The 25,893-nt window shown below is 39.3% G+C and overlaps 1 long non-coding RNA gene and 1 pseudogene across 2 annotated transcripts in view; both read left to right on the top strand.

Annotated features, from left to right (window-relative positions):
• LOC116284705 (uncharacterized) overlaps positions 1 to 25,893 on the top strand; it is a 299,362-nt gene that overhangs the window by 213,670 nt on the left and 59,799 nt on the right. The gene's annotated exons all lie outside the window — the stretch shown is intronic.
• Positions 17,766 to 18,341, top strand: LOC140687877 (patched domain-containing protein 4-like; annotated as a pseudogene).

Below are 25,893 nucleotides of genomic sequence, written 5' to 3' on the forward strand. Positions count from 1 at the left end.
TGATCCAGGAGATGAGCCAGCTTTATTTGGTAGGCTGAGTACCTCTTGCAAATTTTGGCATCATCCTTGGGAGCACAGATACCCCAGTTCCAAAACATGGAATTGAAATATTTCTCATTAAATTTTTCACTAAGTATCACTAAAATGACTAAGGCAAAGACAGAACCACTTAACTGACCATTAAAAAGTCTGTGACGTTCTTTTTTTTCTGCTTCAGGTCTGTTATACTATTGCTGCTACTCTTCCTACAATTTCTGACTTTCTTCCTAAGGTATTTAAGGCAAAAAAAAGTAATTCCTTCTTTAAAATGTGATTGGCTAGATACGAAAGTTACAGTAAAAATATTTAGTAGTGTCTGCTATGTACAGAAGCTATTTTAAATGTTTATGATACACACAGCAGAAGATCCCTGTCTTCATCCAGATGACCTGTCAGTTTGTGTGTGTGGAGAGGCAATAAACACACTAGTAAGTGTATTTTACAGCAAATTGGAAAGGGTTAACTACAAAGAATCATGAAAAAGGGCAGGGTAAAGGTGATTTGACATACGTGGTGAGTATCCAGAGGTGCAAGTTGAAACTTTAAACGAGGTTGTCAGGTTAGGGATCAACAAAAAGATGACAGTAACGCACAGACAGAAAGGAGGTGAAGGAGTTAGCCATGTGGACCTCTAGGGCAGAATTTCCCAGACAGGTGCATTAGCAGGGACAAGACTCTATGGTGGGGTGGGGGGTGCGGGTAATAGCTCAGCAGTAGATTGCATGCTGAGCATGCACGAGGTCCTGGGTTCAATCCCCAGTACCGCCATTAAAAATGAAGAAGTAAATAAACCTAATTACTCATTCTCCCCCTCCCCCAAACAAACAACTCTATGATGGGGATGTGACTGTCAAAGGAATGGCACAGAAGCCACTGTGGCTGAATGGAGTGAGGGGTCAGAGGGTGGTTGTATGGCATGAGGTCGTCAAAGTTAGAGGCAGGGCAGACCCTAGGAACTGAGTGAGGGAAATGAGGAGACATTGCAGGGACCTAAGCAGAGGCAGAAAACGGCACAACTTCTATTTTTAAATTAAGCCACTCAGCAGTTCCTATATGGGGAATAGATTGAAGAAGTTTAAGAGGAGAATCAGAGAGATTATTTAGGAAGCTTTTATGGTTACCAAGGTGAGTGATATTGGTAGCGCTGACCAGGAAGCTGGTAGTAAACATGGTAAAAAGTGGGAAAAGATTCTGGGTCTATACTGAAGGTGTTTTAATAGCATTTCCTGCTGGGTTAGAGAGAGTAAGAGGGAAGCAGTTGGCTCCAGCCACTGCAAGGGTGGCATGCCGTTAACTGAGATGGAGAAGGCTGAGGGTGAGTACGTTTTGGAGGGATGATCAGAATTTAATCACTTTTGAACATACTTATTTCAATACACCTTCTAGTGAAGAGAAGCCATCCACTGGGGTTAAGACTGAAGTCCATAGAGTAATCTTGACAAGAGATCTTCATGGGAGAGTTATTGCTGTTAAGATGGTGACAGCTACAACTGGACAAAGTCATGAAAGAGTGAATATAAAATAGGAGGACATTGGGCAGCACTAAGCTCTGGGGAATTCCAGTAATGAGAGAGAGAAAAAGACAAGGGGTCATTGCTTTTAAGGGAAGAGGATATAGCTCAACTGGTAGAGCACATGCTTAGCATGCACAAGGTCCTGGGTTCAAACCCCAATACCACCTCCTAGAAATATGAAAATAGATAAAATAAATTAACTACCCCCCCAAAAAAATTAAAAGGGATCATTGCTTTTGGTGAGACTGAAATAGATTTGATGTAAGGAAATAAAGCTGAACCCTTAAAGTTTAAGACTAAAATGGAAGAGTTTACATTAAAGAATTAAGGCTTATTATGATAGAATGTATAATGTATTTTTTTTAGTTGAAGTATAGTCATTTTATAATATTATATTAGTTTCAGGTGTACAACATAATGATTATTTTTACAGATCATACTCTATTAAAATTTATTACAGAAGAATGGCTATAATTCCCCATGCCGTACAATATATCCTTGTTACTTAATTATTTTATACTTGGTAATTTGTATCTATTATTAACCTACTCCTATGTTGCCTCTCCCACCTTCCCTCTCCCCACCAGTAACCACTAGTTTGTTTTCTGTTTTGCTGTATACGTTTGTTTGTTTCTGTTTTGCTGTATACATTTGTTTGCTTTAATTTTTGGTTTCCACGTGTAAGTGGTATCATACAGTGAGATGCATGCGACCCTATTTGCTCACTCAGATGCTACTTCAATAAGTTCCCTTCACTTTAGGAATCATCTGTGGCCGCTGCTAACCTTGTTTGAGCTCACTGTATCAATATCCAATTTTAAATACACACAATAATCAGTGTTAGAGATCGTCCATCTATTTTTGAAATACCTAACTACTAGGTAATTCTTTAGGTGGGACTTGGCCCTTCAGCAGCTATTTGCATTTTTTCAGTGTAAAACTCCTAGGGCTATGGAACCTTGGGAGATGTCATTCTGCCACCATTTACTGGATCTTACAGAAGTGATGCGGGCCTTTTACAGAATGAAAATGGGTCACAGTGGCATTACTGGACTCACAGGAGCCATAACATAAATCACCTTTTAAATAGAGAAAAACAGTAAGGATGTGAGGGTTCTATATCACACCACCCTGTGTTCTTCCTTTTCAGTATCTCGCTGTCCTGATGCATCTTGTCATTTCCCCCCGGGGCTCTGTTTGTGTCACTCACCATGAAGAGTATTAAACTGGAATGCTCTCCAGATTCATTGCTATGCTAACCAAGGCACAATCATAGTGTTTCTGTATTTTATTTTAAAAAATCAAGATAACTTAAAAGCATAAAATCTATGCTCCTAAACTACAACTTCTCCTGCACAGATCGACCTGAGTTCCTCTCACCGTCATTACTACTAGATGAGACCTGTTTATAAAGTCATTTTCATCGTAGCCAAGTTCTTCATCAGCAGAACGCTATGGAGGGCTGCGGGTCTTCTGTGTGTGCTATTAATGACAGCGCATCTACATTTTACTGATTTTAAAAGCATTCTGAATGGATGACAGTTTATTTTTTCCATTGCCTTGTCTCCTCAAGTACAGCTTCCCCCCTTTCTTGTTATTGTAGATAAGAAATTCTTAGCCTGGATATAATGACTGTAGTATAGTATGTGAGTCTCAAATTTTCAAAAATGTCCTAAAACGGTAAAATGTTGGGAACTGGCATTTGGCTTTCTTTTCTCTCTCTTTTTCTTTCACAGGTTTCTTCAGAGTCCATAAAGTCTAAAATGCTGCTGGCTCTGCAGATTCCAGTGCAATGCACGGACAGGTGTCACAGTCCACAAGCAGTTCACACATAGCCACCTCCTTTGAGTTTCCCTTTGTCAGGTGCCATGGCGCATCTTTCCTAATGCCTCACCCACGTTTGAAAAGTGAATGAGAGCCTCCCTTGCAATACACCTGCTAATGCTGTGAGTGCTACACTTCTTGCAGAAAGAGAAACAGAAGCAGGTTTCTGCATAAGAATCGAGAAAGAGGGCAAAGGCTCACGTGGGAATTTCGGGGTGCTTTCACAATACAGTGTCCCTAATAACCTATAGCCCCCACTAAGTTGCCTTGATAAACATACAGCACTGTAGAATGCTGAGAATTCTGTTTTTAAAAGGGGAGGTACCCATAGAAGTGTTAACACATGGCCATTTGTCACTTTTTACATTTATCGATTTCCTTTAATCCCTGGTGAACTATTTACAAGGAGATGCCAGCCCTTATCGTACGAATAATTAAGTAGATGGGGAATACGGAAGACTAATTGTGGACTACGGTAACTTTTTAGCACAGATCTGAGGAAGACATAAAGTGAGGGCTGGAGAGGGACAGTTCTAGGCTCGTGGGAGGAAGAGGAGAATTCTCAGCCCTCAAGAAAAATAAAAGAAGGGAGACAAGAGGGGGTGTCTTTTTCCTCTGTAAGTTTTCTAACCAGAATCAGGTTACATTCATGGAGACGCGTTACATCTGTACCTTTTTCCCATCAACATACGGAGAATTTAAATTGCACGAATCACTAAGGCAGTAGTTTTGTGTCTTCCCAGGCTATCTGGGAATCCTTTCTGAAACACAGACACATGTTCCGTCCAGGGAAACGCTTCTCAGTTATCTGGGTTAAAGGATGAAGTTTTTTCTTTCTTCCAATCCTTCATGGCCCAGTACCTTTGTAAAATACCCTAGAAACGAAATAGGAGAAACAGTAAAATACAAAGAGACAAAATTCAATTTCCACTTTGTTACCAATAGATTCAACAGGCATAAAATGACTCTGTTCAACTGCTATGCAGTTTCTAAATGATTACTGTCCAACTCTGCACATCATTTCAGACCAGTAACAAACATTTTGCAGACCATCGCCAGGTGGCATACTGCTTTGGAGCACAGAGAAAGCAAAGCAAACACGTGGACTCCTCCGTCTTTATTCCCAGCAGCGAGGAACTCTGCCTTGTAACCCTTTCTTATGCGGCAACTCCGCTGAAGATTGGCTTTGAAGTATGTTTCACCGGTTTACAAAAAAATTAAAGTTCATTCACGTGCTAGATGAAGACATATACTGACCCTTTCATCTTGTGGTTCCTGAAGGATTCTCACACTTAAACATATTTTGTTAATTTTCTGGACTCTTTTTGCTCGTACGATTGTCCTTTGCTGCTCATTTTATTTAGCAGAATGCTTTTAATTTCTCTTTTATACATGTTAGGCTTTTATTAATTTTGAAACTGTATGTGTGTAGTCAGGTTAGACGTTCAATGAATTTCATTTCAAGATAGTATAGGGGACAGTTTAAATTATTAGTTTGGAAACGGTTAGAATGCAAATGATCTACTGGATAGGGGTTGAAAGCGCCTTATATAATCCTGTGCTGTGCACCAGTCATACATATACGTACATTCCTCTAAGGGAGAATCTACATTTTGTCTTCTAGACATCTGAGCATTATTTCAGAGAAATACTCGTGCACATAGACCTAAAAGTAATTTCCTTTTCTAAGCTTTACAAACGTATTTCTGGTCTTATTTTCTCCTTCTCTTTATCAGACTGATCCTGTCAAAACCTGCTAGCTTTAACCTCCCTGTCAAACTTCATACCCTCATCCATAATAACCTTAAACAAAAAGACAAAAGAAAAAGAAATGTGTTACAATAAAAGTCATACTCTATCTTAGCTTCATCTACACACTAGAAACTCAGACACCCAATAAAACACAAAAGGAAAAGAAAAGTAAATCTCAAGACCCCTAAGTTACTGACTTAATGAAATTTTTCATTTCTCATCTTGGGTTTCCTCGTGCCTCTATTAATACACAAAACTCAAGATTGATCATAGGTTAACGCTGGAGTATTAAATATGACCTGTAGCATTTAACCTTTCCCCCAAACTATTTTATTTTTCATAAGCTAAGGATTTTATTTTTCATAAGCTAAGGATAAATTCAGTACATACTTTGTGAAAGACAGTCAGCTGACCTCAATGTGTGTATCTTTTAGATGTGTCTTTGGATAAAATCAGTTGCTTGTCTTAATGCTAGATGATTTCCTGGAAGGAACTTAAAAGTAAATAAATAAAACTTTAGATACCTAGTCAGTTACTTAATCCATCCTCCACTAGTGCAGGAAAATCCACCTCTCATTTAATTCTGCCCACCTTTCATGTGTTTTAATTTTTTCTCTGTCATGGTTGGTCAGTGAGGTTGCATACTGATGGGAAAAGGCTGTGCAGAACCAAGAACATTTATTTAAACTAGAGAAGACATCAGGACAATGTTTTTAAAAAAAAGTCTTAGGACAATTATATAACCAATCGGCCGGTTATAAATGTGGAAGTGTAAGAGGTGAGAGAGGACGAACAAGGTGAGATTCAGTGATGGAAACCAGCATCCAAGAGAAACCTAGAAGCATTTATTCTCTTGACTCTCTTGATTGATTTGAAACCATAAATGTAATCTTCATAAGAATAGCTTTAATGCAATTGCAACAAAATGCCCTGGAGCCAAGGAGTTTGTTTAATGCAATATTTTTGACTTTCACTTTATAAAGTGGAAAACCAAAACATCAATGTATTCAGAAGTTAGACGATAATACAAACTAATGTATTTCAAAATGCCACCAAGAAAATTTCCATAAGAGACAGTGTTTTGTTAATAGCGCATCCATATGATTATTGTAAGATTTCAGATGTTTTAAGTCAATTCTGCTTTTCTTACAAACTGAAGACACAGAGCTCCTTTATCCACAAAAGTTTACATTAAGCCTTTACTGTTTGATGTAAAATGAAGCCTCATATTTAAATGCACACTACAATGAAGATATTAAAAAAAAATTGACTATTGTGCTGGGTCTACTAAAATGCCATTTGTTTGACTTTACCTGTATTCTCTAACAATATTGTAAGTTGAAATGTTGCAGAAAAGCATGTGACAGCTCAGTGTTACCAGCTTAGTTGTGACAGCAACCTGGATCCAGGCAAGAGACCAAGCAGCACTCAGAGAGTTGGAGAACTCAAGTTTATTATGACAGCGGGCCCAGAGGAGTTAACACTCCTAGCTCTGGACCCTGTCTGTAGGTTTACACAGGCTTTTATAGGCTGCCAGTTTACACTTTGTAACATCATGTGCAAATAAGGTATAACAAAAGTTGACTAATTAGGAACTGAGCTATGTAGAAATGAACCAATCAGGAGTGATAGAAATGGACCAATCAGGAGTTAGCTCAGGGAACCAATAGAATTTTAAGGATAAGTTCCACTAGAAGTAAGTCATTTTAGAGGCAAAAAGTGAGATAAAGCCACTGGGCCAGGGAACAAGATGGTGCTGGCAGGAGAGTAGTGGCCCTGCCTGGGGGTCCTGTCGGTCTTTTTCATGGGGCTTCCCACCTCAACATGAATGAATATGTAGAAAGAATTATATTTACATATATGGTTGATACAAACTAGGAAGGAACACTAGTATGCTTTTAAGAAATAGTATTTTAAATATTGAGTGAATGCTAACATGATGGAATTTAGGTTTAAAAATTAAGCCTTGCATTTAGATTAAAATGAAATCAGTTGCCCAGGTGGTCTGCCTTTAGTTTCCACATTGATGTAACCAGGAGATTTCACTGACCTCAAATTCTACTGGTGCAAACGTTGAGACTGAATTGAGCAAAACACACACATGATTTCTAGACCTCTTTAATAAAAGTGCAATCACAAGATCAGTAAAACTATTTGCTCTTCACTGTTTTCCAAAGGGTAGCCAAATGTGGAGCATTGATTTAAATTCAAGGCGTATTATTTTAATAGAACAATTAACATCTCAGATGCATAATCAGAATGATGATCTGGAATCCAGGATGTGTGAATAAATATCATGATGTCCAATCTGGACAAAAAAAAAAAAAAAGTCAAGAGGATAGCAGAGGCAGATTCAGATATCTGAAGAGCCGTAAAGGAGGACACACCTATGTTATCCTGCTGCAGAGGGCTGGTTTGGTGGTAGGGGGTGGGTTTTGTGTAATAAGGAACTGCAGGGGAGAGCAGCTAAGTGCTGCAGCCAGGCTGCCTGGGCTCCAGGCTCCTTCACCACCTGCAAGTGCAGCATTGGGCTTGTTTGTTCAGCTTTTCTGTGTATCCTATTCTCTTAATCCAAAAAAAAAAAAAAAAAAGTTAAGAGTTCTTGTGAATACTAAGTAAATCAATACAAGGAACGCATTTGGGCATTTGGAAGATTGTCTGAGCCCTTGGAATATTTGTGAAGCCTCAATAAATATTAGCTTATATTCTGGATTTTCAGCCTTCTCAATTATAAGCGTGATTGTGAGAAATGCTCCCCCTGATAATTCAACTATGTAAGCTTTTGCTTCTTGTAAACAAATTGTAGGATTGATACTGGTGACATTTAAAGTTCCTATTCATTGTGAGTCATTCATCATTAGGTATTTACATTTATATGGCCCTTTTTACAGAATCTTTGAAGAATGAGATTATTAGGTGCACAATTAGGCATCAGGCAATGTGAATTACCCGGCTTTCATTCCCCTTGTTACTTTTTTGTGTGGTTGCTTCTTTTTTGTCCTTCTCAAGACCTTTCTCTCCTCCAGTTGATACAGTTTTTATTCATTCAACTAAAATGTTACCTTAAAAGGTACCTGCCCCAGGGGTTTTATATATATATGTATTTAACGTAACAGATGGTCCCAAAGTTCCTGTCTAAAGGACTGAAAATCTAATTTGAAATTTTTATTAATGGTAACTGTTTGGGTGCATGGAGACTTTAAAATTATTAAGTAAAAGTCACTAATTCATCTACTTTTGAAGAAAGATAAGGCCATTGGGTCTCTGCACCTCTTAGGAAGGGGTGATAGTCTACAAAGAAAGAATCCGAGAAAAGTCATTATTCATTCATTCACTCGGCGCAAATGTGATGTATACTCAGCGCAAATGTGATATATGATCACCGTAATATTCTAGAGACCCCCTCTTAGTCTGTTTGTAGGTTCATCTTCATAGATAAGGAATTACCAAATCTCCTTCTTGGTCTCTTCTCTCCCTAACTTTCTCCATTTGTCTCTCCCTCCTTAATATTTTTAAAGCTTTGTTTACCATCATATGTCTAATGAAACCCCATTTTTAAAATCTCCAACCACACTCACATCCAAACTCCTACTCAACTTGTCCAACTGCTAAGCTTTAAATGAACCACAATCTTGACATTCCCTAAATTGAATTGAATAGTTTCCTCCTACCAACCCGGTCCTGGTACAGGTTTCCCCACAGCAGACCGTCCAGTTGAACAAGACAAGAGCCTGAGTCCTGCTTTAATCCCGTTGCTCTCCCTCCTTCTTCCTCACCCCATCCATATTCAATCGAGCATTGATAGCCACACATTTTTACCTCCAAATATCTCTCAATTTTTTATATGCCTTTGTGATCAATAACGTCCTCCACATTCCCTAGAAAAATTCAGAGGCTGGCTAACGCTCTCCTTTCTTATAGTCTTTCCCCTTCAGTACATTCTTCACAACGAAACCAAAAAGTGCGAACAGGAAATGCTTTTTCTCTTTCCTTATTCATAGACAGGTTTAATACGAGTGACATATAATAAATTTTACAAGTTGATACATGTTGACATCTGTATAATGCCTGAAACAATCAAAACAATCGTGGTCATGGACACACCACACAAAATTTCTTTCTTTCCCCTGTAGACCTTGTCTTATTCCCTTTTATCTAGTCCCCTTGCTCCAGGCAACTGAGCTGCTTTCTTTCCCTATAAATTTGTTTGGGTTTTCCAGAATCTTATATAAATGGAACCATGCAGTGTATTCTTTTTTCCTTTCTGGCTTTGCTTACTTAGTATAATTATTTTGAGAGTATCTATGTTATGTGTAACGATGGTTTATTCCTTTGTATTGATGGATCACATTCCATTGTATGGCTCTGCTACTGATTGTTTATCTGTTTGCCTATTGATGGACATTGTATGGATACACCATTGATTGTTTACCTGTTTCCCTGTTGATGGATATTTGAATAGTTTCCAGTTTGGGGCTATTATAAGTAGAGATGCCATGAGTATTGTGTTTGGATATATGTTTATTTGGGCAGACAATATCTAAGAGTAGAATGCAAGCGTCCTCTGGTAGCTTCATATTTCACTTTTTAACTGAAAAGTGTTTTCCAAACTAGTTGTTCAAAACCACACAGTATGAAAGTTTCATTTGATACCATCCTTAGCAACACGTAGGCTCAATCTTTTTAGTCTTAAATATTGTTCTAAGAGTGTTTTGGGATCACATTGTGGTTTTAATTTGTATTTCTCTAACTATGAATGATATTGAACTCTTTTCATGTGATTGTTTTCCATCCATAAATCTTCTTTAACAAAGTACCCACTGAAATGTGCCTATTTTTGAAACATCAGTTCTATGCTTCTTAATATTGAATCATAAGAGGTTTTTTTTTAATATATTCTAGATAGATTTCCTTTGTCAGGCAGATGTTTTACAAATACTTGCTACCAGTCTGTGACCTACCTTTTCATTATATTGTATGAAATATAATTATATAGTTATCAATATATTAACAACGTCTTTTAAAGAGCAAAATTTTAGTTTTGATGAAGTCCAATTTATTGATTTACTTTCTTTTAGTTTGTATTTAAGAATCTTTGCAAGCCAGTGGTTACACCAAGTTTCACCAATGATTTTTTTCTAGAAATGTCATAGATTTAGGTTTTCCACTTAGTTGTATGATCCTTTTTAGTTAATTAGTATGTAGAGTGCCAAGTAAGGGTTGAGTTCATTTCTTTTTTCCAGCATCGTTTTTCAAAAAGATTATAATTTATCCCACTTTATTGCCTTGGTACCTTTGCCAAAAATTAATTGATCATATCGATGTGTATTTCTACTCTTTATTTGACTCCTTTAATCTGTATATCTATCTTTACTCCCATGCCACCCTGCCTTGATTATTGTAACATTATAAGTCTTGAAGTCAGGTAAGGTAGGTTCTTACTTTGTTCCTCTTTGTCAGAGTTCTTCTTGCTACTCTGTGTTCTTTGCATATCCATGCAAATTTTAGCATCAGTTTGCTCAAAAAAGGCCTGCTGAGATTATAGTCAACCTATAGATTGATTTGGGGAGAATTAACATTTTACCAATATTGCATATTATGATCCATGAACATGATGTATTACACCATTTATTTAAGTCCTCTTTAATTTCTCTGAGGAATGTTTTTCTATTTGAAATGTGAAGAATTTCCACGTTTCTGTCGTATTAATCTCTTAGTACTTCAGATTATTGAAGCTATCTGGTTCCTATTATCCCACTTAGCCTGGGAGCAAAAATTTCCTTAGTTATTATTATTTTTTCCCTTAGTGTTTGGTTACCTTTACTGTTTGCCATAGATTATACAAGATATTACAGATTTTAAAGGTTCTGGGTTGTGTTTCCTCTAAAATACGCTTTGTTCTGGAAGATAGTTAAATTCCTGGAAGGCCGCTTTGATCTGGTCAAAACTTGCATTTTTAGCTTCATAAAGGGGAATGTGTTTCCGTTTTGCCCCGACTCCTAGAGTATGGTTCTTCCTTGTACGGTGTGGTCTTTCGTGTTGCTAGTAAAAGGTGAAGCTCCCTTCACTTTGGCACGCTAACTTCCAGCATCTCTGCGGTACTTTCCGGCTTCTGAAATTGCCCCTCAGCTTCCCAGAAGACCTCCTTGTATGAGGACAGCGTAGGAACCAGCCAAGTGCGTTAGAGCTGGTTTTCCTTCGTTTACTGCCCTGACCCACCCACAAAAGTCAAAACTGTCTTTACAATCCTAAACTGTGGATGTTTGACATTTGTGTGCAGCAAGAGTGAAACTGCCCGGATTTTATTCCCCTGAGTAGAGCCTTTAAAACATCCTCAGAGAGAGAGCTTGGTTATATGCTGGGCTCATTTTATGAGATTTCTTTCCATCAAGGATTATAGTCTTGGGTTGATTGCTATTCAGAGCCTATAAAAAAAAAGTATTTTGTGTATTTTGTCCAGCTTTTATAGTTGTCTATAGACAACTGTCTAGTCAAAAAATGAGCTAATTTGTTAAGGCAAGAACATAAATACTGTTTTTCTTTTAAAATGCAAATCCATCATTTATCAGCTGAAAACTCCCATATGGCCTCCGTTCTTTCTTTTCTTTTTATTGAAGTATAGTCAGTTTACATGTTGCATTGATTTCTGGTGTACAGCATAATGTTTCAGTCATACATATATATGTATATTCCTTTTCACATTCTTTTTCATTATAGGTTACTATCAGATATTGAATCTATGCTGTACAGTAGAAACTTGTGCTGTACAGTAGAAACTTGTTGTTTACCTATTTTATATATGGTGGTTAGTATCTACAAATCTCAAACTCCCAGTTTATCCCTTCCCATCTCCTGTCTCCACTGGTAACCAGAAGTCTGTTTTCTATGTCTGTGAGTCTGTTTCTGTTTTGTAGATAAGCTCATTTGTGTCTTTTTTCTTAATAGCATACCTGATGTGTCCAGTATTGTCTGACCCCTGCCTGCTTCCTTTACTTCCGGAGTTTTGCAATTTCCCAGCTCAGGCTCACGTATACACACCGTGCTCAGTTAGAAGGGCTTCTTTCACGTACTGGAATGAGCTGCTCCCTTACCCGTGACACCTTTTGTGCATGTCTTGTGTTTCATGTGCTTGAAATGCTTTCCCCACACCCTCTTTGATGTGTTAATTAAAATTAATCTCTCCAAGAACAAATCAAATATCCCTTCATGACCTCTTTCTTTGAATACATCATTTCCCACTGTTGCTAGGGAATGGCTCCACCCTTATGACCTAATTACCTCCCGAAGGTCCTACCTCCAAACTCAATACTATTGGGATTAGGGGTTTCAGCATGGTTTTTAGGGAGACACAAACATTCTGTCCATTGTACCAACTCAGGAAGAACCATGACAATGATAATTCACCAAGGCACAGAGAAGATGCTTGCTACTTACTCAGAGGTTTTTAAAAATAAAAACTTAAATTGTCAATATTTAAAAGCACAATAGTGCTTTAAATAACTGTTCTAAACAAATACTAGTTTTACCATTTCTTTCCATTTTCCCATACGTTTATAATGGACAGTAAGAGAGTTTTTAATGATTGAGGGATGCTGAAAAGCTAGAATTTGTAGGCAAAGTAAAAGAGTGGATGGAATCAAGTGAGGGCTTAAAATCAGCATGTGGCTCCCCCGTATATGCTTGGCCAAGGGCTGAGTTTTAGATGTGCAAGAGAAGACTTTGGAAAACCTCGCAGAGATTATTTGCTGCATGCCTACCATCTAAGTAGAAGCAGAGCAGGCAAACTGTAGTGTCACCCAAGCTGCAGTAGAGACACTGTGCTGAGTACCTCTGGCATCAGCTCAAAGTCCACGAGGGTTACAGTTTGAGAGTAATGACCATGTTCTAGGTGGAACTAGATGCTGTTATCAGTCTTTTAAAATTTTATCAGAGAACTGTTAAAGTGAGAAGCAGGTTTATGGTATAAAATATAGAATCAAAACTTATAGGTGTGAGGAGATATCTTACTGTGGTTTTTGATTTGCATTTCCCTGATGATTAGCAATGTTGAGCATCTTTCCGTGTGCCTGTTGGCCTATCTGCATGTCCTCTTTGGAAAAATGCCTTCTCAGGTCTTCTGCCTATTTTTCAGTTGGTTTTTATTATTATTATTTTTTGATGTTGATTTATATGAGCTATTTAGATATTTTGGATCTTCACCCCCTATTGGTCATATTACTTGCAAATATTTTTCTCCCATTCAGTAGGTAGTCTTTTTGTTTTGTCAATGATTTCCTTTGCTGTGCAAAATCTTTTCAGTTTAATTAGGTACCATTGTTTATTTTTGCTTTACATAGGCGGAACACTGACATAAATCGTAGCAATATTTTTTTTGGATAGGTCTCCTACAGCAAAGGAAAAATCCTTTATTAACTCAAAGATGTATCCTTGGGGTAGCTTCTGGGAGTGGGGAAGGGGAATGGGGGAGGCAAGCAAAGAAAATGTCCTTTGCTTTTGGATACCTAAATAGAGGGCAGCAGGGCAGGGAAATCAGCAAATAATAACAAAAGCAACATAAAAAAACCTTCCTCTTCAAAGGTATTCGTAGATATTCATGCACAGGATGGGCTGCCTTCTGGGTCAAGAAAGAGAGGAAAAATAAGTCCCTTGTATACAGTGGTGCAGTATTTGCATATGAAGTCCGCAGTCCTCCTGTATACTCAGTCACCTCTAGATAACGTGTAATACCTAGTACAATGGCAATGCTATGTAAGTAGTTGTAAATACAGCGTTAATGCTATGTAAACCGTTGCCTGTGTGCAGCAAACTCAAGTCTTTTTTGTACAGTCTGGAATTTTTTGAAAAATATCTTGAGTTCTCAGTTGGTTGAATCTATGGATGTGGATACTGGAGGGCCAACTGTGAAACTTCACATCCTTTCAGTCCTTTCTGTTTCTCTCTTCTAATTCCCTGAGCCATCATCTTTTTTTTTTTTTTCCAAAATGAATTTAGTAAGCCTCTACACTGGCAGTCCTATCTCCAGCTTCACATCTTCCAGATTATTCTTTAATTGCAGCAAACCTTTTCTTTCTCAAATGTAAACCTTACTGTGTCGCTGTATACTAAGGCTGCTTCACTCCTTCCCTGCGGGCCATTACGTGAAGCCCAGTGTTTTAACATTATTGTAAACTCCCTGAGAATATGGATGACTTTTTCCTGTTCCAGGGCCTCCCACAAAATGTGTGAGCAATAAATGAAATATCTGTTGAATATTCTGAAGAAACATGTTTCCTTTTTTACAGCCATGTCTTTATTTTCACACATGCCCTTGCAATCTGTGGACCTAAATTCCTAAGAAGAGACAAATTTTCATAAAGCCATTAATAAGACCTGTTTCAGGAGTGCAGGGCAGAATGAGAAGTGTCAGGCTGCCTGCGAGTGGCAGAAAAGGCAAGGAGGAGAGTCCTGGCAGAGAGGGCCGGACAAGAGTCAGACCCCCAGAGATACTTGGAAACCAGGGAAGAAGGGACACAAGGCAAACAGGAAAAGAGACAGATTGCACCAACCACGAAGAACAACCCTGGTATTGAAGCCAATGGCTGAGGTGCCCTTAGTTCATGTATTCTCCTGTTCCAGAGCAAATCTGGCTTAGAATTTATTGTGCTTCACAGAGATTCTGCTAGGTATTGAGCCAATGACAATTTTAGACCATACGAACACTGCCCAGGACTCTACCATTCCAGTTTAGAAGGCTGACATGAACACAGATCAGGATAAGATGGTGAGGCAGGCACGAGGCATGGTGGGAATGTGAGTGAGGGAGGGGCATCTTATTCCACTTGGGGGTTTAGGGTAGGTGAACTAGAGGTAATAATGGTAATGTGCTAGGGGAGAACAAATCTGAGTCCGTGTTAGACCTGTCCCTTTAGCTCTCACGCTGTGCTCTCTTTCTAGTGCTGAGTCATGCTGGTTCTGCACCTTCTGTAAGAGTGTTGCCCAGAGCCTGAAATAGACCGAGCAGCCCATTCTCCAGGCTCTGACCTTTAAGAGTATAACACTTTTTTTTATTCCTATAGAGATGAAAAGTTGTGGAACACAGGATAACATTTGTCTTGTTGGAGGTTTGCAGGAACATCATGACCTGACCTACGTGGCCAGCTGCAAAGACAAAGTGTTCCGATACCAAGACCTTTGCAACAACCAACCACACCTCCTCCCCTTTTCAGTATAAAAGGAACCTGAACTCTGACTTGGGGAAGATGGTTCTCCAGGACATTAATCCTCCATCTTCTCAGTCTGCTGGCTTTCGAAATAAAGTCATTATTCCTTGCCCCAACACCTCATCTCCCGATTTATTGGCCTGTCGTGTGGTGAGCAGAACAAACTTGGACTCGATAGTAGTAAGAACTAATGAGAACCATAGAAAAGTTTGAAAAAATTGCACTTCATCTTTGAAAATCCAGATTTTTATTAAAGGAGATAAATTTAAAGATAATAAATGTTATAGTACTGCATTTATATAGGGCACATATAGAAAAAATTTACAGACTGGTTGTTTCCTGAGGCAAGAGGAAGGACACCTAGATTTTTCTTCCCTTTTTGAAAAAGGTTGAGAACAGTAAAACTCATGGTGAACTATAAATCTACATTTATACTCTATTTTTTTTGCCTTTTCAAAATCTGATCATGGATATTGTAAAACTTTTTAGAATAAAACAGTTTTTGGCTTAGATGGGTGGGCATTGAAGTAAACTAAAATAAATTATCCAGACAGAATCTTAAGCCATATTTGAGAAGTTTTATATGTGATGCTTTTCAAGAACTTGACATAATATTTAAATTGAATAATGTGCTACTGTCAGATAATTGATTATACCTTGGGAATAAGTGAAGATATTACTATGAAACTCCAAAAACAGCTAATTCAAGTGTTCAGTTCACTTCTCATCTTAGACTTTGCTCTCAGTTTATCTACCTATTTTGTCTAAGCAGAAACATGTGAGTTTCCTAGGACTTCATGTAATTCTTTATGGTGTGTGTGCAAATATTGTGTATAGGCTTGTATATGTATATATGTGCAATATATTCATTTATATCTATATATCTTTTGAATCTATTTATCTATATATATTTTCTTGTATATATGTAGGAAGACATAGATTACTTGTTTTTGACTTTTATTATCAAATTTTCAAATATATGAACAAAATATTTATGTGAACCACTGTGCACCTCAAGACAGTTAAAATTGTTCAGAGCTTTCTGAATGCGCAGTCGCCCAGAGCACACTCTTCCAACGCTTTAGAGGTAGTTCTGCCGAGGTTGAAGTGATTGAACCCTCTAAAAGTTCTCTTTTTTCTTTTCACACAAAAGAAATGCATTTCCTGTTTCTCCCCTCAGTCAAATGCAATTGTGAGCCTCTTTGCCACTCCCCTTCTCCCTGTCGTCTCAATGGATGTAACCAGAATATAACCAGCTTGCTGCGGGATTTCAGCTCAGAGCAGGAAACTAGCTCAGTCTCTCAACTGCTTACCTCCAGGGAGTCAAACAGATTTCGGGGGCGGAGCTGGGGGAGGCACTGGGGAGAGCCGACTGAGGCGGCGGCGTGCGCCGCAGGGATGATGGTTCGGCTTTAATTCTTTTTTTTTTTTTGTCCTGAAAAGCACAGAGAATTGAGTACATACAGCGCGTGCATCTGTACTCTCAGTGAGGGGGGACCCGCTGACACCAACTGCCAAGGCTGCTGCCGGGGGCCCCCTTCCTCTGGAAGAGCCTGGGGCACCCCCGCAGAGGTCCCGCTTCTGTGCCATCAGCCTTTGCGGGTTTTGAGATGGGTATTGCAGAGAACCCCTGCACACTGATTTGTTAGAAATGCAGCGTAGCCCTCTCCGCTTCTTGTCATCAAATCAAAACAAAGTTAGTGAGTAGAGGATATTGGAACGTGCTCAAAGTTGCCTTCTCAAGTCCACCTTCCACCAGCTTCTCCGGCTCTAAGGAGCCCCTAACTCACCGAGCCATCATTTTCATCTCATTTGCTCCTCCATTTCCCTGCCAAGGGAGGAAGTGGGGACAAAAAAGTTCTTAAAAACAAAACAAAACAAATGTCTATTCTTTAAAGAGAGTGTTTCTCCCTTTTCACCACCTACCTGCCTCTGCTCTGATCCCACTGATGGGACGTTTTTACAGAGGCTCCTTTTTATAGAGTTCTGGTTAGGAACCGCAGTCCGTCCGGGAGGAGAGGAAATCCACACAGGTGGAAAGGCTCCGCACCGGCCCCCTCCCCCGAGGAGGCTGGGGGGCCGGGAGGGATGGGCAGGTGGCCCGGACGGAGATGGAGACTTAAAGGACCGCGGGCTCCGGCAGGGGGCGCGGCGGAATCCGGGGTCAGGGGAGTGAGGAGGGTGCTGGGCGGGCAGGGAGCCGAACGCCTAAGAATTTGTTGTCTTGTAGCACCTGCTGCTGTGTGTGAACAGTGGAAAGAGAGTGCGCCGGGAAAACACCTGGCAAAGCGATTGCGTGAGATGAAGGGACGGCAAGAGCGGAGGGGTCGGCGGCGATAGGACTTCGGGGGTTGGGGGGCGATCGTGAGGCTAGGTGACCGTGACGAGGGGGGGGGGTCGCGTGCTGCACCTGTCACTGTGCTAGACCTGGTGGAGGATGCTGCGGCAGGTGCTTCGCGGAGGGCTCCAGTCGTTCTGCCGCAGGCTGGGCTTGTGCGTGAGCCGGCACCCGGTCTTTTTCCTCGCCGTGCCCGCAGTCCTGACCATCACCTTCGGCCTCAGCGCGCTCAACCGCTTCCAGCCCGAGGGCGACCTGGAGCGCCTGATCGCGCCCAGCCACAGCCTGGCCAGCAGCCTTTTCCCCCTGGACCAGTCCAAAAGCCAGCTGTATTTGGACTTACACACCCCCAGGAGGTATGGCAGGGTGATCCTTCTCTCCCCACCCGGGGACAGTATTTTGCTCCAGGCTGAGGGCATCCTGCAGACACACTGAACCTTGTGAGGAATGAAATGAACTACAAAGTCTATAATAATTACACTTTTTCCCCCCTCAACGGACAGGGCAAACTATCAGCCTGAGGAGTGCGTGCTGGATGATACTATTTCAGTGCTAAAGGATCTCAGGCAGAGCGCACAACAGCCAGGGTGCAAGTGAAATAGCCTAACGCTAAGAGTAGGCGCCTCCTGCATGCGTCTGCCAATTAAAGAGGCAGCGCCTCATTTCTTGCCCTAAACAAGTAGAGGAGATACAGAAGTCTCACCTTTAAGGCTCAGAAGCTGTTGCTTCTTTCATTGGAGGAGAGGGTGTGGACAGTTTGGAAGAAAAAAAGAGGAAAACCATTAAGCAAAACAATATCAGAGGCGCAATTATATATTTAGTCGGGGTTGGTTAGTTCCTGGAAGGTGGATGCTTTAGCTTTGCTAGGGACTTCATTTCCATCGCTGGGAGAAATAACCACGTAGCTGGCAGCAGGCTGGCTAGAATCTGACCTTAGTATATTGAGTGTCTATATACAGCCTGTGCGTTGATCAGTAAGCTGTGATTATAAGTGAGACTCCATGAATCTATGTATGACTGCAGTAGGAATCCCCACCATGATGTACATGTGTGTTTGCGTGCAAATATATGCTCCCTAAATCTGAATAGAAATAATCACGGGCCACTAACCGATGAACTGCAGCAAAGTCTGGCAGAGGTCACCATATGCACACGACCAGGCTTTGCAGAGCAGACATAATCTTTTGCCATATAGTTTTCTTTGTTTTTGTCTTTGTTTTTTTCTTCTCTTTTTTCTTTTTCTCTCTATTGTTTTTAACAATACTTTAAAAGTGAAAAAAAAAAAAAACCTCTTAGTTCACAGGCCAAACAAAATGTGGACTCTGGACCACAGTTTGCTAATCTCTGAACTAGAAGTTTGTATATGATTAGAGGTGTTTATCTTCCCTTTTTAACTGTTCTGTGACTTTCATATAAAAATGAGTTTCCTGTTCATTTTCGAACCCTTTTTACTGTACTCTCCGAGATGCAGCTTGCCTTAATACCTGGCCATTTGATTCCCTGTGGTCCGTATGGAGTGTTTTAGCTGACTGCTGCTGATTCCTTGCTCGGGGAATGAAAAACTGAGGAAATAGGAAAAAGAAATGATTAGACACTGTGAGCAGGATCAGACAGCACTTTGTCGTGGGAGGCAGCCAATTTCTGTTAGGAGCCCATCTGAAGGTAAACTCGGATTCACAAAGTTGTAGGTGAGAGGCTTTAAGTAAATCAAGACTTTCTTCTCTAAGTGTACTGAAGATGCCAAGTAGACCTCAGTGCAGAACCTCCTCACACCTTTGGTACCTTGATTATTTTGACAAGGGAGAAATACAGATAGTGGTTTTTGTGTGGGCTCCCAGGTTGAGTGTGAAACTTCTGGGGTAAAGCTGGTTGGAAGAAACAGTAGGAGCTTAGAGTAACACCACAGAGCAAATGAAACATGCATATGATCAAAGACAATGAGGAAAAGCGCTGAACACCTGGAGGTTCCACATTTGAGCAGTGCGAGCAACACGACTGAGCACCTAAACAGTGTTGTTGTTTTTTGTATTTTAATGTCCAGTTTATGAATTTAATGATCCAGGCGTCACATTCCTCCACTATTACCATGAAATATGCCATAAAGCACAGGGTGGGCACAGAGGAGTTTCTAACATCACTTTCTGCACCCACTTGAGATGCCCCTCATTGTCACAAAGTTTTTGTAAAATTAGTCCAATCAATACTGTTGGACCTCGAGTTCCATCCTTCAGATGTGTCTGTTGAAGGAATCTGATGGGGACAGATTGGCTCTTTAACTAAAACACTGTACATCCTGCAGGAAACAGTCTCTTCTGACTTAAATGGAATATGGGTCTAAACATTAATTAGGAAACAATCTAAACTAAAAATAAGTTTTCCTTATGATTCAAATAGCCAGCATAATTATAGGCAATACTTTCAGCTCACAAAACAGAGTCAGTCATCATAACATTACTCTTTCCCTTTGCTGAGTGTTAAGAAGGTGACAATTTTCATAGATTTCCCACATCCAAATAATGAATGCAATAATCCAATATTTCCACAATAAAATGAATGGGGGAATGAAAACCAGAAAAGCTTAGTTTTTGATTATAGGTTTTATTCAGGTCCAGGTCCAAATTTCTTGGTAAAGAGGTGAAGACATTAAGCAAATTTGGTTTCAACTGCAAATAGTATTCAAGTTGAATTCCGTTTTTAAATCACAGTGTTTTAGTAGACCTTTGCATCAGAGTTGAGAAGGTATAGTAAAGTTGGATATCAAGTCTCTCCAAGATGTCATTTGTTGACTACAGACAATGTACCTAGATGGAATTCAACTGGTTACAAACGTTCCGTTAAATGGACACAGGTGAACTGTTCGTAGGCTTTTCCACATGGTGATGTAAATTCAGACTATGAACACAGATGGCAAAGACTGTGCTTTCCTGATCCAACAGGACCCTGCCTTGCACGTTTTGTGTCACTAGTGGTCGAATATCCTATTAGCAAATCTGGGGACAAAGGCAAGTTTGACCAACATATGTGAGCTGGCTTGCTGCTCTCTGTGAACACCTGACTTCCAGTACAACTCAGGACATTTCACTATGCATATAAATCTCTTATACCTAAATTAATAGCTGAAAACTGATTATTTGGCTCTGAGCGCCTATCTTAGGGCCATATGTCAGTGAGTACCTGCTTTAGGACAGGTATCAAGTGAAATTAACAGCACAGTTGTCTTGAAAACATAAATAAGCTGAGGGAAAAGATGATTATGTCATAAAACATAAATATAAAATAGCAATTTCAACTCCAGAGGGACTACTCATCATATTTAATACACAGAGAAAATATTCCTAGAGTGACCCAGTAAGTGCACATGTACAATAAACAATTGTATCTAAAAGTCAAATTCTGTGTATATCACAGTCACAAGGTAACTAAACAGTAGACCAGGGAACTTCCTGCTTCCTAGGAGCAGATTTATTGTAGCAGTAAACTAGGTAACGTGTTAACCTTCAGTCATCAGTAACTGCTTGCTTGTTTTTAGTATAGTAGATCCTGGATTGGAATAAAATTTAGAGCTGTAAATGTTTACTTAACTCCACTCTGTTGCATCCTCTATGAGGCAATACTATCAGCCGACAAAAACTGTTACCTCTGAAAGGCAAAAAATAATAATAATAATTAATAATTAATAATAATAATAGTCTAGACGAATGAAAACTGTAGATTTTTGCATCTGATGATATATTTATGATTAAGAAGAAATGAGTCTCTCAGATGTTACGGAAATTGTACCTGCAAATAAAAATTAGGTTTTAAAACTTCTTTCACTATTTAACACCCCAGCGGAAGCAATCTGTAAGCAAAGTAACACACCATTTCAATATTTTTAGCATTTTTATTGAAGGCTCTGGTTTGCATTCATTCCCACGTAGGAAAGTACAATCTAAAGATAACTGTATCAAACAGATGTGTTGGAACTTTAAAAATTTTACATGCAATTTACATATAATAAAATGCACCAATCATAAGTGTTTAATTCTATGAAACTTGACAATTATAAGTACCCACGTTAATAATCCGTGTAAAAGGATAAAGAATATTTCTATCCTACCACATACATTCAAGAAAAGTCCACTTCTATGGTTGGACTTCCAATGTTGTGTGGACATTCGCTGAACAACATTAGTAAAAGACATCAGAGACTCAATACTGGGATCATGCCGGTAGAAGTGAGAAAAAGTAGAGTAAACGGAGAGACATTCTGAATGCGGAATAATCAAGTTTGACAACTGGCTGGATGTAGGGAGCAAAAAAGTGCTCCCAGTTTAGCACTGGCTGACTAGAAGAATTATAAATAAGTAAGAAAAGCTTGTGTATTTAAAGAAGAGATGAACTCAGCTTTGAACGTGTAGCCTTTCATCAGGAAATCCATGTCAGAATCAACAGCCGGATGTATATTAGTGTTGAAATGATTACCAGTTCTGATTTTGATTACAGGCTAGTTCTGCTTACAATGTTAATCATAGAATTTTTTTTTTGACTTGGAGATGATATATATAAAAGTCTTAAGTTTCAGAATTCTGTGCACGGTGGGGAAAAATCTCACAGAGGAGCAGTCAGCTTTCAGAAGACTGAAAAAATAAATCAAAGGTCCATCAATTCTGAACATTCTTTAAACTGAGATGTTTTGTTTTGTTCACCAGTTTTTAGGTTTCAGTAACCCAGATTACATATGTTTTCATCTCTTGCTTGGGATTTCTGGAAAACATTAAGAGAACTGGATTGGGGGGGGTGAGATGGATTATCTGGGTGAGATTAAGATTCGTACGGACTCTTCACACTGGATTCCTGTGATCCCACCTCACTTGCTGGGCCCTCCCGTATCCTGTAGCAGGTGATGATTTCAGATTTCTCAGGTTAAAGACTATTTTAATGAAAGCCTGTGGGTCAATTTATGTTAGTGGTGAAGGATTACCGTGTGTTTGTGTAAGGGCGCGAGTAAAGATTTTTTGGCTAGCTCTGGTTACTACTCACGAGGTGGAGACAACGTGATAACAAACCATGTGAGACATGAGGAAATAAGTATTAAAGTCAGAATAAGCACATGAACTCGGGATCATACCCTAAGTTGTCCTTTATGGAATGGCTTCTCCGTGCTAGGCACCGCACCACTTTATCTTTACTTCATTTCACTTAATTCTACCAACAGCCAATGTAATATATCCCAAAATCCTGTTTTTATACCACTCACCAAAAAATGGATCGTGGCTCCCATTCCTCCTTTTCTCTGTTATACGTAATTGCTCCCTTTCTAGTGTCTCTGACTTCAGAACTTCACAGTTCCTGAGTCTGGCAGAGGAAGGCAGGACAACCTGTTCATCTTTCACTCTCCCTTGTTAACCACCCACTCCCGGCTTTAACTTCTCCTCTAGACTCAAACAGCTTTCATTTGACTGTAACTGATCTGGGAGAACAATATGACCCCATTTCTTAAGCCTTTTTCTTCCAAATTATTGATGTTTCCCGGTTTGCTTTCTGCTTAAGTTCTTTGCGGGATGTAGGCACATTTGACCTTGAAACAATCTCCTTGAATTACAAGTTATTCTGGAATCTCTCTTCCTTCTAATTCTTCATGTTACTTTAAACATGGTTTCCTTTTCCTCCTCATGTCCCTGATAATAGTCCTCTCTATAGTACTTTTTTTTTTGACACTCCATATTTCAAACTTTTAATTAATCATTTCTCTTAATTAATATAGCTTTCTCATAGCGGCATCTATTATGTCTCTTTTGATGACTTGTAAGTTATTTTGATTACCAGGTGTTCATCTCAATTCTAGTCTGAGTTTCCACTTCCTACAAGTCAACTTAACTTGGAATTAACCCTCAGTTTGATGCATAAGAGCTAACCAGAGGGGGTTTCTGTTGTTTTTTTACCAAAATCAATTTACTTAATGCATAAAGATGGACTGTCATTTCCCCATCGGTCACCCCAGTAATCCCTGTCCCCACTTGTACTGTATGTATGTACCTGGGAAGAAATGTATCTTATGTTAATTATGTGCCTTCCAAGAACATATCACACAGAATGCATTCACTAAATGGACGTTAATTGAATGAACAGAGGAATGAGTAAATCAATTGTCACCTATCTCTATCAATCACTTATTAACTAATAATTAAATATCACTTTTTATGCTTTTTGTGTAGCAATCAAAATATTTTTTCATTTGTTTGGGCATTGTTAATGCAGCTAGGGACTCAGACCATATCGTAGGGAATGAAGGGGAAATAAATATTACTTTTTCCAAAGTGAAATAACTATACATGGTGGCCCGGGTAATGAATCTCTCATCTCCTCCTTAAGCTACTTCCATTATACCAGTTTGTATGTCATTATTTTTAGAGAAAACTTTATTAAATTATTAAGTTACTGCTATAAGCCCAATGGTATATTCTTATGGGTAACAGGTAATTAATTCCATACTGGAAGAGTGAATACCATTTTTGCTTGATGTGTCATGACAGGTCTGGGTTATGATATATTTCAAGGGAAAATAGCAATTATCAAATTCCATGTTTACTCTGTTGCTAGTATTTCTTGACTCAGAAAGACCTGCTCCATCACTTCAGCTGTTCTGATTCGGTGGCTCAGTTCAGTTCTCTGATGTCACAGGAATGAATTTGGTCCTATTATGAGCTATCCATTTTCCTGTTATGGTTGATATTTTATCATATATAAAAATAACACAACTTGCACACTTAGTGGGATTTTTTACAGCAAAAAGTTGACCAAAAATCTTAATTTGTGCATAATATTCATTACATTTTATAATGAAAATACCCTAGGTATGAATGAACATGTCTACTTTTTAAAAACATTATCAACCCAATGACCAAAGTGAAAAATAAATTGGAATGTGTGTCCTATAAAGAATTATATCCCAAAGCACACCTGATGATAAAATGAAATTTTAATGGGTCAGACGTAAACACTTTCATCGCCTCTTTTTGATGGAAAGGTCTCTTGGGATTTCAACGCAGAATTCCCTGGAGAACTAATTAGTATGAAGCACACAGGCCGTTCACAGTAGTTGAATATGTTGAAGCGTGTGTTCATTCCTGTGCTGTTATTAGCCTCTCGTGGCACATTTAAATATTCAAATGAGGGACAGGAGCTGGTATTTACTTCACCCTTTGTTAGCTCACTTGGATATAATGAGATGTCAATAAGAACAAAGTTGTGAATTTACTCTTGGTAGATTCCAGAGTTCTTTATTCTCTTCCAGGACTGCTGTCTTATAATGAATAAGTAGCTTCATTTTAAAGAATCTTTTAAATCTACAGCAGATACAGTCTTAAACCTTATCTTAAGATACAGGTGAGAAAATTGAGATGCAGAGAGACGAAAAGAACTTGCTCAAGGTCACCCAGTTATTCAGTAGTGACACCAGATGTATTAGTTCTCTACATCTGTGTAACAAATTACCAAAAACTTAGTGCTTACAACACGACTCATTTATTATCTGACAGTTTTTATAGATCAGAAGTCTGGGAACCACGTGACCGAGTTCTCTGCTCAGGGTCCTCAAAGGCTGAAATCAAGGGCTCGAGCAGGGATGGAATCTTATATCAGCCTCTTCTTAGCTCACTGATTATTGGTAGAATGGATTCTCTTTCACCTATAGGACTTGATCAGTACTGTCTTGCTGACTGTCAACCAGGGCCCATTATCAGCTCCCAGAGATCACCGCCATTCCCAAACATGGGTTCTCTCCACAACAGCCGTCTGGTGACTTCTGCCACCTCTCACTTCTGCACCTCTTTTAAAAGGGCTTCCCTGTTTAGGTTGGGCCCACCCAAGAGGATTATGCAAGGTGTGCACATCAGGGGTGAAAATCTTGGGTTCATCTTCAGTTCTGCATACCCCGCTGAGTCTGGAGCAGGGGTTCCTCACCCCTTGTCCAAGTCTTTCCATCTTTATATGTCAGGAATGACACATTCACCCAGTTCAGACCTCTGCACACCTGTGCAGTCTCCTCATTTGGAGGAGAAGCCAAACTCTTAGAGACAAGCAGAGGCATTGAAGGCCTGAAGGCATTTGGCTTCACTGAAGTTAGACAACTGTCTAACAATTTAATAATCGGTATGCAATTTTTTTTTCAGATTCTAGCTTTTAAAACAGAATTATGGTCCCTCGAGTTGTCATTAAATTTATACGAACCTCCATCACTTAGGAT

This window comes from Vicugna pacos, chromosome 20 (assembly GCF_048564905.1).
Source record: "Vicugna pacos chromosome 20, VicPac4, whole genome shotgun sequence".
Classification (NCBI taxonomy): domain Eukaryota; kingdom Metazoa; phylum Chordata; class Mammalia; order Artiodactyla; family Camelidae; genus Vicugna; species Vicugna pacos.